A 15,863-nucleotide genomic window follows, 5' to 3' on the forward strand; every position below is an offset into this window, starting at 1 on the left:
TAAACCCCATCAACCCCATCCACCAAAAAGCTGCCATCCCCCATCCTCCAAGTCCCATGTTCCTGAATCTGATCGCATACTTCTGTTCAGCAAAGTAGAGAATTCCATGAGAACTTAATACTTCAGTTCTGAGCTTCCCACAGAGCAGCTGGCTTGGGTTCCTTCACAGAGATAGGGTAACCAGTAGGTGATGGAAGGTTTTCCAGTTAGCACTGGCATATTCCACAAAGCAGGGAAGGTATAGAAACAGATATAAATTGATAATTAAAAATGACCCACTTTCACCAATAACAACAGAGAAAATACTTTCCATGCTATGTAAGTAATACATCAACATTTAAGCTGATTAAAATTTGATAAACTACTAACTTCCCCATTTTCTGATAGGAAGGCTGGGGCCCAAGATAAAGCAGTGTCATGCTGGGGAGGACAAATACCTTAGCATCCAAACTTTCAAAGCATTTATTTTGTTAAGACTGATCCCTGCTTCCTTTGTAACTCTTTGTTTATTAATGAGTTGACTCATCCAAAGTCCAGCAGCTTGTTTCCACACCAGAGAGATGGATTTGCACCTCTGCCAAATGGAGTCAGAGGCAGAGATAACAGCCAGCAACAACAAAAGTCTTCCCTGGTCCCTTTGCCAAGAACAATTGGCAGAAAGGACTTGAGGAGTAACTTATCACCAGCACAGGGAGAGGCTGAAGCTCTGCAAGCAGAGGGGCTGCTGCTTGCCTGCCACAGATAAACAGCAGGCTGCAGCCCAGAGCCAACAGGCATTGCAGGCTTTACCTGCTGGAGGAGGAGGAGGAGGCAGAGGCGCCCAGCTGGAACACTCTGGGAGAGCCAGCCAGTTATTTTAAAGGGTCTGCTCTTAGTACCAGCCTAATGCAGCAGGCTTTTCTTCAGGTGCCAAAGCCACGCTGACAAAACCCTGAGGATAATTAGGTCCCAAGGTAAGTGTTGTCCACAAATGCACACACATCCTTGAGATGGTTGAGGTCTTCTCAGGTGAAGTGCTGGGTTTTTCACATGGGAGCAGCTGTCAGGTCCTGTAGTAAGGGTGCTGTGAAATGAGCTCACAGCAGTTCACATTTGACATTTCAACCTGTTTCTTTCCAGTGTTATTCTGCAAAATAGTGATCACCTGTTCATATCAATGCTTCTGTGTTTGATCTGGATGACTCTTTTGCTCAAGAGTAAAAATATAGCACACCTGAGGCAAATTCTCTTACAAAAACTATATCAGAATTTGAGCTTGTGACAGCATTACAGTTCTCTCTGAGAGGATATCCATCTGCTAGCTAATCAGAGAAACTCAGGCTTCACCAAAATGCTAGTTCTAAATTACAGCTTTGCCGCTGATATTTACATGGCTTTTTGGACAAAAGATTCATCTTACCAAACAGCATGTTGAATGTAACTGGAGCACTGATGGAGATAAAAGTTCTGATGGAGATAAAAGTTCTGTTACACAAATCTCATCATGATTAATGAAATACGACTCAGTATGTTTAATTTAACAAAAGAATATAGAAAATCTGGGGGTTTAGAGTGGGCAGAAGTGGGAAATGGTATGTTGTGGATTGTCTACTACAGCTGGGCCTTCATACTGCTAAACCCATTTCAGATTAAAGAGAAACTGGAGCGTGCAATTTTTTCTGCATCTCTTATATGCCTGAAATCAAATTTACTTCTTAATGTGACTCAATGTCAGAAACCGTCTTTCCGATCTGGCTTGGTAGAGATTATTTTTTGTTATTTTTCCCTCTTCCCCGTCAATACAGCTAGATTGTATTGAGATCCTTCCACTTTTTTTTCCTGAGGAGTGTTTTGTTCCACAACTTCATCCAGCTTTCTCATTTGAGCTTTTATTGTACCATGTGTTATTCTTCAGCTTGCAACATGCTCTTTGCAAGGGTCACAGAGACACATGCTTCCCCCCCAAACAAGTATTCAATTCCAGCTCACTTATATTTGTTTGATCATGCTGCTTCTCACTTCAGATCTCAGATTTGGCTTCCATGAAGCATCGTCTCTAATTTAGGACTCTAGTTCCTTCAACACAGGACAGAAAAATTGTTATCAAATTTTAAACTTTAAATTTCCTGGTAATTTGAATTCTAAAGTTAGGCTTTACTGAACTATAACATTATTTTTGTTTCACAGCAGAAACAACAGAGGTAAAAAAACAGCACGAAGATGGTTTGCAATGAAATTTTTCATAACCACTAGACCAGAAGATGAGAAAGTTACTGATTTCTGAGGTATGAGTTCAGGATGGCAAAATAATGATTTCCTGTGAATCACCAATATTATTGTACAAACTGAACATCCAAAATGTACTTAGGCTGTAATCTTTGCTCATGAGCCCATCTCAACCTCCAGCCTTCTCACTCCCACTTTACCCCATAAAGTCAGATTTTTTAGCACCAGAGACCACGCCTTTCCCATATCTATTTTTTTTAAGAGTTTATCCCATTTTTGCTTCCTCTATAAATAACTAATAACTAGTGTGGTGCCAAGGAAGGAAAGAAGAAAACACGTACATTAGATCACAAGGCAAAATAAGAAATCGACAAACATATTTTCCTTTCAAAATACAAGTGCTCTTGGGAGAAATCAACACAGCCAGTGTTATGAATGAAATTCACCTCTTCATTGTAGCACCCCTGCTCCTGACTAAAGACACTGCCATGCCATGCAAGGACATTTGGGACACCTAAATGACCAGGCAGACCAGCACTGTGGGCTGGTGACCGAGAGGCACCTTGCAAGGCACTGTCAGGCAGTGGCTGCAGAGCCAAGGCCGGAGATGCTCCATGAGCTCCAGAACCCCTGAGGGGGCTCAGCAGTGCTCCCCACCTTGTGGCTGTGGTGCCCTTCCCTTGTGCCAGGTGCTTGCAGCAGGGTAGGTGCCCCAATGGGCTTAGTCAGGTGAAGCTGTGCACAGCTGTGCCAGCACAAGAGGGAAGGGATGAGCAGGGAGAAGGAGTGGTGGGGCCAGGAGCTGCTTATGCCATCACGACTTTCTACTTACCTCAGCCATGTGAGTGGGGGCTGAGTGTCTCTTTGCTCCCAGCATTACCCCAGAGTCAACAGGTCAACCATGGCTTTAAAAACCCTTTAGTATTTATTCCCCAGAAGGTATTGGGGTGTTCACCCCACTACCTTACCTCATGTGTTTGTAAGCAATCAGCCATACAAGCATTAGCAATGCTGCAATCTGTTTGTTATTTGATGTTCTTTTATTTGACCTACTTTTTTTTTTTTTGTGATGTGTTATTGATTCCATTTGCCTGTTGTGTTTTCACTGTTCCCCTTTGCTTCCCATCTAATATCTCCTTAAGTTTCCTTTTCGTGGCATCATCTTAACTTTGCCGAAGATTCAGTTCTGCTTTTCATTTGAATTCTAAGGCTTTTCACAAGAATTTGAGGAAGCTGGAATGCAGTTCTCCATCTTGAATGGATGTTATGTAATTCTATAAAGTGTTGTAGATTTCTTGTCTTATCAGTAGCAAAATATGGATGAGGAGGATGAACTACACTTGATTCTCGAGAGAATGTAAGAAGAGAGGAAGCTGAACACCTTCTCATGAGATCAGAGGGGAGCATTGTGTTGGGACCCTCAGCTTTTTCTTTTAGAGTTTCTTATTCACACCCAGCAATAATATTGGCTCAGAGGACTCTAAGCAAGCCTCTTATCCTTCTTCATGCCCTTTCTTACCACAAATGTTAACAAATTTAAAGACAACACCCAACATGTGTAGCTGGTAGCTGCACCAGGTAGTAGCCTTCTATTTGTTGAGAGAGTAAAGGACTCTAGAAGCTGGGTAACCCCTACAGCTGCCATCTCACATTCTTCATGGGCAGACACAGCTGTTTGTGGCTTTTTTCCCCCTCCCTGGAGCGTTATTTTGTTAGCACCTGGCAAATGCACCTGGTGGGGGTTTCTGGGACTGAGGAACAAACAGCACCAAACATGCTCTTTGTGCTGGCTAAGAAGGAGCACAAGATGTTATTCCAAAATAGCATTTGAAAGTGGCAAAGGAAAATAACCCTCCCTGCAGCTACAGGTCAAGGTGAGAACTATTCTAATTTAATCCAGATCTATGAGTTTTGCAGAATATGTCCCCCAAAAGGATCTAAAGAGATCAGAAACCTAGAGATCTAAAGGATTGTTTAACTTTTCAACAGATACTTCTGAGCTGGACAATTCCTTCCTACTAATAATTAAATACACTCATGGAAAAGCAATTTTCTTACTTCATTAAGAGGACACCAAGGGCTTTCCCAGAGTTTGAGACGTGGTGCATGCACAGCACCAGGACAGCTCCCACCAAAAGAAAGGTATGTGTGGGGTGACAGCTTGGTTTGGAGGTTTCAGTTCAGAAGGTGGTATCTGGAAGCTGCTGTCAAAGTCTTTTTCAGAATTTTAGTATATTTTATGAACTGATTCCTTTCCCATTTCCCTCTCTATTTCTTTGACAAAGTTAGAAAATGCAATGTCTTAAGGTACTGGGCATGTCAGAGAGGCGCCTTGTAAGAATGGTTATAAACATGCAATGTTGCACAATATTGCCACGTGAAATTAATAGTTTACACACTAAAACCAGGTCCATTTGTTTCAGTGGGACTTCAGGCATGAAGAGAATGAGATGTGTGACATGTAAATCCCCACATCCTTCTCCACAGTGTCTCATTTTCTATGACTGCTGAAGATTTAAACAGCTGGAGGCAGTGAGGAGCCCCTGAAGATGGGAGTGAGGCAAAGCCTTGGGTGTCAATGTGCCCTCCAGCCTTGTGAAAGCTTGGGTATGTATCTCAAATTTATGGCTGGGATTCCAACAAGCAGTAATTGTTGTAATTGTAGTCCAAGAGCAGTAATTGCTGTGCTAGAGTACCTGAAATGGTGAAGGGTCCTTTCACTGGCAGGTGCTGAGCACGCAGAGGCTCGGAGGGGTGACTCACTGCAGTAAAGCCGGTGACACTTACGGAGCTCTCTCAAGGAGCTGCACTTCCTTCTTCTGCTGCCTGAACTTTATCTGCAAACAGAGGCCCCGAGCCAGGTGTCTCTGTGGCAAGAGATGTTAAGAGTGACAGCAGATATTACAAAGCTTATTTCTTAGCATGATTTCTCATAATCACATTGTAAAATCCATGTTTTCATATTTTACTACACAGTAGGAATGTCCAAGTGGAGTTGTTTAAGAGGTGTAACCTCACCCTAATTTCATGTGACTATAAAGAGCAGGAAACAACAAACTTAAAGGAAGAATGAAGCAAAAGTTAACCATATGCTAGAAGTTGCTCCTGCATTTGCTAGCTGGAGTGCTCAATAAAACTTATTTGCTATTTATATCTTTCTTCCAAAATAATTTGCAAGTATTCATAAATCAGTCCTTACAATGCTCTTGCGGATTGAGTGTAAATTTCTTTTCAAACAAGCAAAAGTACAGACTTGTCACTGTGCAGTGGCTCAATAGGAAGATGTTGAGCTTATTGTGCCACTCTAGACCTGGTAGCACTGGAGTCTTTGGTTTGGGTCCTTTGCCTGATGGCCCCTGAGGTAGCTTTGCACAGACAGTGCCTGTCTGCCAGGAGTACCAGAGGCTTAAACCAGCTGCCTGTCAGTCATACGCTGCCGATAAAAGATCAGCTTTAAAAGCAGGATCTGCCGTTTAAAAATAACTTCCATGTCCAAACAAGCCTTGTGTACACAGCCTTATCTAGAGAACCCTAGATTGCCTCCACTCTGAGATAACAGAAAAAGAAACCTTAGCCAGGACCACATCTCAGTGGATGAAACAAGTGCCTGTGTCATAGCTGCTGCCTGCTCAAGGAGGATCTGCTCTGTATCAAACAGGATCCAGAGCCTGTAAACCCCTGGATAGCTCCTGCATGCCTTGAGGCACAGCCAAAATGTCTTTCTCTTCTCATGCTATGGTCAAAATGTTTTTTCCAGGCAGCATTCGTGCAGATCCATCTCATTCGCACATGGAGGAAAAAGATGGTTTCAGGAATTTTTTTATGCCTTCTTATTTTAAAGCGGTTAATACAAAGTCTGAGATTGCTTTTTTTGCTGAAAGCTTCTTCAAGTCCTAGAACCAGGTAGATATTTCCAATCAAAGGAAGTCCATCACATGAATCTCTAAGTAGAAACACTCCTTGGCACATAAGCCTTAATGGTGAATGTTAAAAATTTCTTTATGGTTGTTTTCACTGCAATACCTTGAAGCAGGGGTACTCTGTAGGCAGGGCACACAGCCCTGTTCTTTGCTTAAGTAATTTCAGATTTACAATGGAGTTCATTTAAACTTAGGTAGAATGGATTCATTATGTCTGAATGAAGAGTCTAACTGTCAAGTGGTCAAGGGTTTCATGTTTACCCTGGGCTTCCTCCCTCTCCTGGCCCTATCATCCAAAACATGCTTAGCCCTTGCCTGTTATTTTCCTAATGTTTGTGGAGCACAGTGCAAAACTGAGATAGTGATTCAAAGTTGAGTCGATATTCCTGAAGAATTTAATGTTCATTGAACTTAACTTAGTAATTTGAATAAAAAAATTATCTACTGTGTAGGGTGTCTTGCTGGTGTGAGAGTAAAGGTGCTTTCCTTCCTTTCCAGTGTGAGAAGGGCACTTGGTTTGTTGTTGCCTCATGTGTCCCACGCCAGCAGGAATGGCTGTTAAATGCCTACGTTGTGTTGTTGACTGAGTGATAGGATCTGTTTGCCATCAGGGACTCCACGTAGTGCTTTGTACACATGAAAAGCAAGCAGTTATGGCTTCTTTTTTTTCTGCTGTTTGCAGAGGTTGAGAGTTCTTCAGTTGGCAGAAAATCAGACCCTGGGGCAATTGCTGGTTTTGAGTACATGAAATCATTGATCAGCATGTAGAATACAAGTTCAGTAAGTGATATGTGAAGATACATTAATTTTTAATGTTGTAAAACAGAGTGAGATTCTCCCCCCTCCCCCAACCCTTTTCAAACAGGAAGTTGAGTAGCAGAATAGGTGGGGGAAAAGGCACTTTATTTACCTGGAAGGCTTTTAGAGAATGAAACTTTAGAGAGGCTTTTGCTGGTGACCTACTGTCTTTGAGAGGAATATTATGACCTGCAAGAGAGCATGAGGAACAGGCAGTACTTCCTGGTGAAGGGTTTTCAGTTATGGTGTCTTCACAGAAGCAGGAATTTTGGTGGGTTTATGCCACTGGTTGAATGTACCTGGACTACTCTTGGTACCTCCTTGTTTCTGATCAAATGGAATGTTGTTCTGCTTGAGATGGAGAGGAAAAAATAGATTAAATTTTTCAAAGGTTGGTGGTAGGATGTCCTAAGTCATCAGTAACTTCTGTTGCTCCAGCCTCTTTGCAAGCTACTGCTGTTTTCCTGTCGGACACCACATTGGAGCTCTTGTGCCTCAGTGATGACTTCAGCACTATATATGGATAACTGAATGCCTTTCCCTCATTTTCAGAAACTAAGTGGGAAGAGAAAGAATATTTAACTGTGCAATTTCAGAGTAACTGCCCTTGTGTGGCTGGTTGCATAAGATTTTCTATAAAATCAAAGTTGTTCAAAATGTATAGAGCTGAAACTGTGTAATTATAAAACTGTGCAACTGTGTAATTATAGTATATTAATTTTTCTACATTCAGAGCTTTAACTAAGTGTGCTTGAGCTTTCACCAAGGGATAATACTTATTTAATATTTAATGTTTTCTAGCAGTAGGCACACATACAGTCTATGTGTCTTGGCAGGATGGCAGTCAAGAAAGGGTTTGCTTTTTATCTCATAGACTGAGCCCTCACAGAAAATGCTGCATGTTTAGTTTTGTTAAACTGCTTGAGGTACCTCAGATTTTCATTGAGAAATTAATTTCTCCCTAGCTGAATGCCTAAAGCTACAGTCACTGATTTAGTTGTATTTACCCAAGGATTAGGTCAGAAATACAGACACCTAATACTTTTCTAGCAAACCAAATGTACTAGAAATACGGTTCCACTTCATGAAATGAGATAAGATTAAATTCTATCGACCAAAAAAGCTATTTTTTCATTAAGAATAATGATTCCAAATTCTCTGACAGCTAAAGCAGTTTAGAGCAAGCTGAAATGGCAGGGACACAGGGACACAATGTTCCTAAAGCAGAAGTTTCTGCTTAGGAACAATTTAGACACACGGGAGGATGACAGAAAAGCTGATGAAACTGCAATGATCAAAAGGCATCTGAAAAAACTTCCAAAGATCCTACCACAGTCCCTCTTCCCATCTTGTAAAGGAGTAGTAGTAAAAAATCTGTTGAAGACAGTGCTTAACCTGGATCATGTTTAGATATTTTTCCCACCAAGCAGGAGTTGAACAGATACTTCACAATAAGCTAGAAAGACCTAATTTGGCTAAATCATTGTCTAGCCAAAAGATTTATGTCTTATCACTGTTACGTGCCAACATCTCGTATTTTCTCTTTCTTCAGAAATACAGTTATACCCATTTCCAAAGAGTTTGTGGACATCTCTCTGTGTTCAGGGCAATGATTACAGGTTTTTTCTGCTACGCTTGGCTTGCTTGATGACTTCATCTTGTTTAAAGATTTGTCTTTTCTTGAGTTTTGTGACATTATTATTTCCCATTTCAACTCTGGTCTCCTGCCTTCTTTTTCCATGAGTGCTCTCCCTTCCCTTCTTTCATTTCTAGGGAAAAGTCCCACCATGTTCTGTCTCTGGCCATCTCACTGTGTAGCCAAATGCTTCCCAAGTGCCTTGTGAAGCTCTTGCCTCCTGAACACCATCCTTTACTCTCTAGATTAGGGCATGATCCCTTATTTTAAAGCACAAGACTTTTTTATTTGCCTTTGCTAAAGTGTCCAGCTTACCAAGGTATTAGCATCCTCTATAATATTTGCCCCTTTGATGAGTTTTGCATTACCTGCCAGGAATAAATCTACCAGCGAAAAGGTGTAAATATTGACAGTCCCCTTCTGAGAGCTCCTCTCCCTGCAGCCTGGTTGCTCCCTGGTAGGTGGCATTTTGCAGTGCTGAGTGTGGTGTGTGCTCTGTGGTCCCTGATTCACCCAGCAGGCTCAGGTGGGATCTGCCAGCCAGCACAGGTTACAGCTGCTCTCATGCTCTTAAGAACAGCCAGCTTTGAAGGGAGTGAAGTGCACTTAATGAAGACATTTGTGTTTAGATCCAAATCAGCTAGCTCCCATTTAAAAGGCTGGATGTTTCTTTTATTTTTCTAATGTCTGTACTTCCCTCTTTGCTTCTCTGAAGCTGTGAAGACTGCATTTGACATCAGCTGTTGAGGGGAAAAGATGTTCATTAGTGCTCCAAAACTTCCAAATTAGATTATGTGACATACTGCAAGTATAAAACAAACATTAAGTAATGGCAGCCCTGTCAGTTAGAATTACAGTCCTTCCCAGTCCAGTCCTTACAGTTTTAGGTCTTCTTTACTAAAGAGAGGTGGTGTCAATGTTCAAATGAGAAAAACTAAGGGAAAATAATTGCTCTTATTGGTCCCCTTAATTGCTGTTGGCTTTCAAGGGGTAACATCAGAGTCCAAATTTTCTTTGGGTGGATATTGGAGTATGCTGGTTATGAGCCGCCAGAAGAGCGCAGGGCAGATCAGGGAGAAACTGCTGATTAAAAAATAATTAAAACCAGTTTTCTTGCTTTACAGCATGTGGAGCTGGCCAAAAACTATGAGTGAGTAAGTCTCTCTACAGATGTGCTTTTTGGTTTTTTTCCCCTAATCTTCACTCACCTTCTCAATATGTCAGAGCATTTTAAAATTCTTCTCATGCCTGCAGCCACCGCTTCTTGCGCTTCAGGTTGGTTTTGTTTAGGGTATGTGGAGAAATCACGGGGGCTCTGTAATGTGTCAAATATCACAATGGATCAGCATTTGTACTGGCAGATAAAAGCAGCTGCAGGTTACTTAAGAGGGTGTGTGCAGTGTAATGGAAGAGAATTCAACCATGGAAAAAAAATAGCCTCCAGTATTCCGTCATTAAGAGGAATACATTAAAGCAGCTGCAGAATTAATAGCAGGAAATTCCTTCTTTATGATCCATGAAATTTTCAATCTATATTATCCTATTCTTCCTAACAACTTCTAATTGCAAACGTGAATTTCTCCCTTTATTAATTTTGCCACATAGTGACTTACAATTGAGAGTAAATTGCCTGAAAACAAAATTCAGTTTCATTTGACTGAACCATAAAAATCAGAGGACCATGGAGCGAGCAGCATTTCCAGCAATTATATATTATTTTCCTACAGACAATGAAGAGAGCAACCATTGAAGCTGGGGTTTGTGGCCACGGTGGCCAGAGCCCCACAGAGACAGTGGCTGGACAGCACAATGAGAATGTTTCCTCCAGAGAGAAGAGCCCTCACTTGCCATGAGACTGCTCTTTCCTTGCTGCTGCGCCATTTGCTAGGCTGACAAACTCGTAACATTTTGTGGGTGGCAAAGTGATGTCATTTTACTCAACAGCTTGTAGTAATTTCCACTCTTAACCCTTCATGAGAGGTACAAATTACCAAAGAAAAAGGTCTATAAGCTTACAGATGGCAGTATCGCTTTTCTTTTCCATTGAGATCACAACATCCTTCTTTCTAGCTGAATGACAATTGGGCTGTCACTAAAATTACATAATGCTATGTCCCCTGAGGGGCTATAGTTTGGGATTTAAAGGACAGCTGTCAAAATACAAGTTGTTCTATTTTGAGCTTTAAAAGTCTCTTAGTGAGCTGCATATAAGAGTTTGTCTTTTTTTTGTGTGTGTGAGTTAGAGGCAGAGTTAACAATGGAATGTTAATGAAAAAACTACACTTGCATGGTAAAGTTAAATGATACACACAAGATACAAATGACACGTTAAAATAACTAGTGTTTGCTGTAAATCGTTGGCTTATGCAAATGGCAGCACTATTATGACCCAGTGGCTTTTCCTTTTGCTTTGTATACCATCACATTATACAATATGTAGGAAAATCTGCTCTGATTTTCCAGGTTTTGCCCGGTGTTTTTAAGTCAGCTGTGCTCCAATAGCATTTACTGCTGTACACTGAGTGTCTGCAAATTACAGTGAACAAGCATTAAATCAGGGTTTCTCAGTACAGCCTTTGACTGTGACTGAAAGGTACAGCTTGGGTAGTTTTAGAAAACTTCTCCAAAATTTCCCCAAACAAGAAGGGAAGAAAAAAATAAAAAGAAAAAAGATTGGAAAAAGTATCTTGGTTTGAGTAAATGTTCTGGTTTGGTTCCAGTGGGGGCCTGCCTCTAAACACCCTCATGCCCACTCCCTCTGAGTGGGATGGAGGAGAAAATCAGAAGGCTCAAGACGTGAGAACTCATGGATTGAGATAAGACCAGTTTAATATGTGAAGCAAAAGATGTGTTCACAAGCAATGCAAAATATGGGATTCATTCCCACTTTGCAATTGGCAGAAAATATTCAGTTGTCTCTAAAAGCGTTGGGCTCCATCTTCCATAACAGTGACTTAGGAAGAAAAATTACATAACTCTGAATTCCCTTTTTCTCCTTCTTTCTCCCAGCTTTTATTGACGAGTGCAACATCCTGTGGTGGGTCATATCCCTCTGGCCAGTTGGGCTCAGCTGATTGAACCTGGCCTCCTACAGTGGGCAGTTCTGCATTCCCCCAATCCCCACCTTTGCCTTCTGTGACTCAGACAGTGTCACTGGACCCCTTGCAGGTGAGGACCAAGGCAAAAATGTCTTCTGCTCCCTCAGCCTTCTCCATCTTTCTGGTAACAATGTCTCTTGTTTCCTTCGGAAGAAATCCCACATTTTCCCTACTCTTGCTTTTATCACCAAAATACCTATAGAAGCCTTTTTTCTTTTTGTTGCCCTTGATGTCCCTGGACAGCTTTAATTCTCTCAGAACTTTAGTTTTCCTAACCTGATCCCTGCTTGCTTGGAGAACGTCTCTGTACTTCTCCCAGACTACCTGTTCCTGTTTCCACTCTTTGTAGGCTTTGTGTTAGTGTTTTAGTTAGTCCAGGAGCTCCTTGTTCATCATGCAGGCCTCCTGGAATTTTTGCCTGACTTCCTTTTTGTTGCCATGCGTCATCCCTGAACTTGGAGGAGGGAATCCTTGAATGTTAACCAGTTTTCTTGGGCTCCTTGAAGGGTTTTATCTCATGATATACTACCAAGCAGATCCCTGAAGAGGCCAAAGTCTGCTCTGCTGAAGTCCAGAGTAGTGAGCTTGCTGTTCACCCTCCTTGGTGCTCTAAGGAACTCTGCTATGTCATGGTCATTGCAGCCCAGGCAGAGGGCAGGTTTGTGTGTCAGAGTGCCTTTTTCTGGACTCCATCAAGCAGGGCAGTCTTTTGCTGTATATTGCTTTAGCTGACAGCAAGAAAATGACATTTAAAAAACGCTGAAACAAACTGAATGCGTACATAATATCACCTTTTCAGGTCTGAGTCACTGAGAGGAAGTAGTCGTCTGTCACATGAATGGAAAGGGAAACATCTGCAAAATAGTCAAACTCTTAGATTAGATGTTAGTCCCATTTCTGAAATGCATTTAACACTGTGGGTAAGACGACTGAGATGTGCAAATGTTAGAGCACACATTTACTTCTCAGCTGTGTGGGAATGAATGAGAGGATGAATGATTGTTTTTATTTGCCAGTCTGATTTGTGCAGGAGATTTGTGGGATGGTATGAATGGAATGGGAGCTGTTGGCATTCCATATAGTATGTTTAGTATAGCAGAACAAAAGAAAGAGAGGATGTCATTGCTTCCTCTAAATACTGTCAGAAGGGAAAAGAGTATTTCATTGAAAAGACAATGCCGGCAGAGAAATGCCCTGGTATGAATGAGCTATAGGTAAATATAGGCTGAGTATGAAAAAGGTCACAATCCTAGGCAAGGGACTAACTTTCAGAGAGGGGTAGGCAAAAAAAACCCTCTGACCTTTTGCTTGTTTTAAAGAACAGCTGAGACAGTTTACAAATAGGATAGTATAATGCTATTATCTGGCAGAATGAGGACTAAAATTCATCTACTCTGAGGTCTTTTTCAGTCCTAGGCTCCATGGTTCTACAGAGCATTTACATCTGACCTGTGCACTGCACAGCCTCCCTGAGCACATACTACCCACCAAGGACTTTCTTTGGCCAAGCATATGTGGATAAATAATTTGTTTTTCCTGTTTGTCCTCTGCAGGTCAAAGCTTCCACCAGGAATAAGGTGGTGCCTCTTAGCCAGAGGGAGCTGGCTGCATGGCCAGTTAAGAGGCAGTGGGCCAGGTTTGAGGTATCAGGGTTATTTCTCTGCAAAGATTTTGAGATTGTGCTTCCAGAACTGAGATCAAGAGAACGTTGGGAGGACATTGAGAGATGGCATATGTGCACAGGGGCTGTAGGATTCACTGGGAGTCATAATCAGCAATGACTGTGACATCCCAGGATGAGCCCTCATGTTTATAAACACTGTGGGCTAATTGCTGTGTACTGGCAATTTCCTCTCCATTAGGAGGTTAGCTTAGATCAGTCTTTGCAACCATCAGCTACCATCTGTAGCTTCGTCCTTCCTAATGTTTTTTACCTCCTGATGCATGTTCTCACCCAAAATGAGTTGCTGTGAGCTGCTGACCAGTGAGAAGCAATTGCAGCAATCCTAAGTGGTTGATGTTGGTGGCTCTTCATCCTTGGGGCTCTTTGCCCTATGTCTTGCCTTCTCAGCCATTCCATAACATTTACACTGGGACAGGCAGAGGGAGCAGGGAGCTGGAGTGAGGTGTTGGACAGAGTAATGGAGTTTTAATCAAAATGCAACTCAGCAAGCAGGAAACACTAGCTTACATAAGCAATATTAAACTTTTTAGCATTTTATGGAGAGGAAAGAGGTATTCTCAGAGAAATAATTATTCTAATTATTCTTATTGGCAGTTCTAACCTAGCAGTAGTTCTGGCTAATTCAAAAGAGCTTAACTATAATCTGTACCTGTTCCTCTAGGGAATGTTATTGCATATTACACATTCCTACTGAAAGTGGTGATGTATTGCTGTCCCTTTCTCTGTGGCATGTACCATAGATGGAAGCCTTAATTCCACACGTTCATTAAAAAAATTCTAAAATAGCTTTTAATTACTCCATTTTTAATTAAGGTAAGAGGATCTGTAATTTAAAAGTCTATTTTTAAGTATGGTAAATGTACAGAGAAAAAGCAGATCAAAAATACACTCTTGGGGAAAAGAAACTGCTCTCTTAACGACAGGAGGTACTTTCTGTGGTTAGACAACTCACCTCCTTGTATCACACTTGTATTCCAAAAGGTCTGAGAATTAGTCATTTTCACCCTTTCTGATACTGCCTTTTCCTTTAGGGGATTTGTTGACTTTTTTCATATGCTGAAGAGGGAAATAATCTGCACTTGTCTTTTTCTTTATTTCTTTTTTTTTATGCATAATTAGTCAGTCACTTAATTTGAACACACAGAAAGAAACTTTGTTTAAAAAAGGGCTACTGCTTTGTATTTAATCTTAGTGATTTGAAATTAAATTTTTATTCAGGTGATTAGCTGCTTTTCTGGAGACTCTAGGTTTGTCCTATCTTCTAGCTTGGCAATAAATGTAGTTTGAATCTTTTGTAATTGTTTCATGTATGCATAATAAAGAATTTTTGAAGAGTAATTTTGAGGCAGATAATAGCTTTAGAAAGCAATTAAAATTTTTCAAAGAAAAGATATCTCTAATTTTAATTTTTTGGGGGGGGGGAGCAGGGAGGGGTTAAGAAGTGATTCTTGTTGGCTCTAAGGATGGCCTTTGTCGCATAAAAGTGAGCTGAGCAACCAGTCAGCACAGGCTCTAAGCAAAAATTAGCCCAGGAAATGAAATGGACATTACACAAGTACACGGGCAGCACCACCAGGTCCTTCCTTGTGTTAGTCCTGTGGAAGAGGTGATGTTAGAGTGAAGCATTCAATGATGGGATGATATGGGGAAGAAGGAGTCTGGAGACAAAATTTGAAGTGAGCTCTGCCTGTCCGGGCACTTGACTGCAAGCAGCAGCTTGTCAGTGAGCAGAGCAGTGCCAGGATGAGCCTGTCCTGCTGGTTTTGAGTGCTGACATTACACCAGCACAGACCACTGCAGGTACAAAGGTCAGATACGTGTCTGTGTGCACATGTGCACGATGAATTATTTCGTTTTTCATGAAAATGTACAAGGTGAGTCCCTGATTATTACCCACTTCACTATCACAAGCTCAAGGACTTGAAGTTCAAATCTAAACTGAAAATAATTAAAATTGAAGCACATACAGAAATGCTCTGGGACCTCCAACACAAGAAAGTTATGCACCTATTGGAACAAGGCCACAGCAGAGCCACCAAGATGCTGAGGAGAGGGCTGGAGTTCCTCTCCTATGAAGGCAGGCTGAGAGGGTTTGGGCTGATCATCCTGGAGAAGAGTAGGGTCTGGAGACACCTTGGAACAGCATTCCAGTACCCAAAGGGGGCCTGCAAGAGAGCTGGAGAGGGACTTCTTACAGGGGCATGGAATGATAAGACAAGGGTTTAAGGTGAAGGAGGGTAGGTTTAGATTAGATTAGATATCGGGAAGAAATTCTTTACTGTGAGAGTAGAGAGGCCTCGGAGCAGGTTGCCCAGAGAAACTGTGGCAACCTGGAAGTGTTTAAGGCCAGGTTGGATGGGGCTTTTCTAGTGGGAGGTATCCCTGCCCGTGGCAGGGTTTGGAACTAGATGATCTTTAAGGTCCCTTTGACTCCAAATCATTCTGTGATTCCATGAAATACAACCCCCTTCTTCCATGTTACATCAGTCTGCAGCTACCTCATACTGATCTCCTCCTCCTAT

At 41.7% G+C, this 15,863-nt stretch overlaps 1 long non-coding RNA gene across 1 annotated transcript; it reads left to right on the top strand.

Annotated features, from left to right (window-relative positions):
* The first annotated feature begins 3,950 nt into the window (after positions 1 to 3,950).
* Positions 3,951 to 14,619, top strand: LOC132326980 (uncharacterized). Its single transcript, XR_009486415.1, has 5 exons — positions 3,951 to 4,079; positions 4,195 to 4,347; positions 4,693 to 4,812; positions 11,569 to 11,727; positions 12,164 to 14,619. It is a non-coding gene; the product is annotated as an uncharacterized LOC132326980 (long non-coding RNA).
* The last annotated feature ends 1,244 nt before the right edge of the window (positions 14,620 to 15,863 follow it).

Source organism: Haemorhous mexicanus, chromosome 1 (genome assembly GCF_027477595.1).
Source record: "Haemorhous mexicanus isolate bHaeMex1 chromosome 1, bHaeMex1.pri, whole genome shotgun sequence".
NCBI lineage: Eukaryota > Metazoa > Chordata > Aves > Passeriformes > Fringillidae > Haemorhous > Haemorhous mexicanus.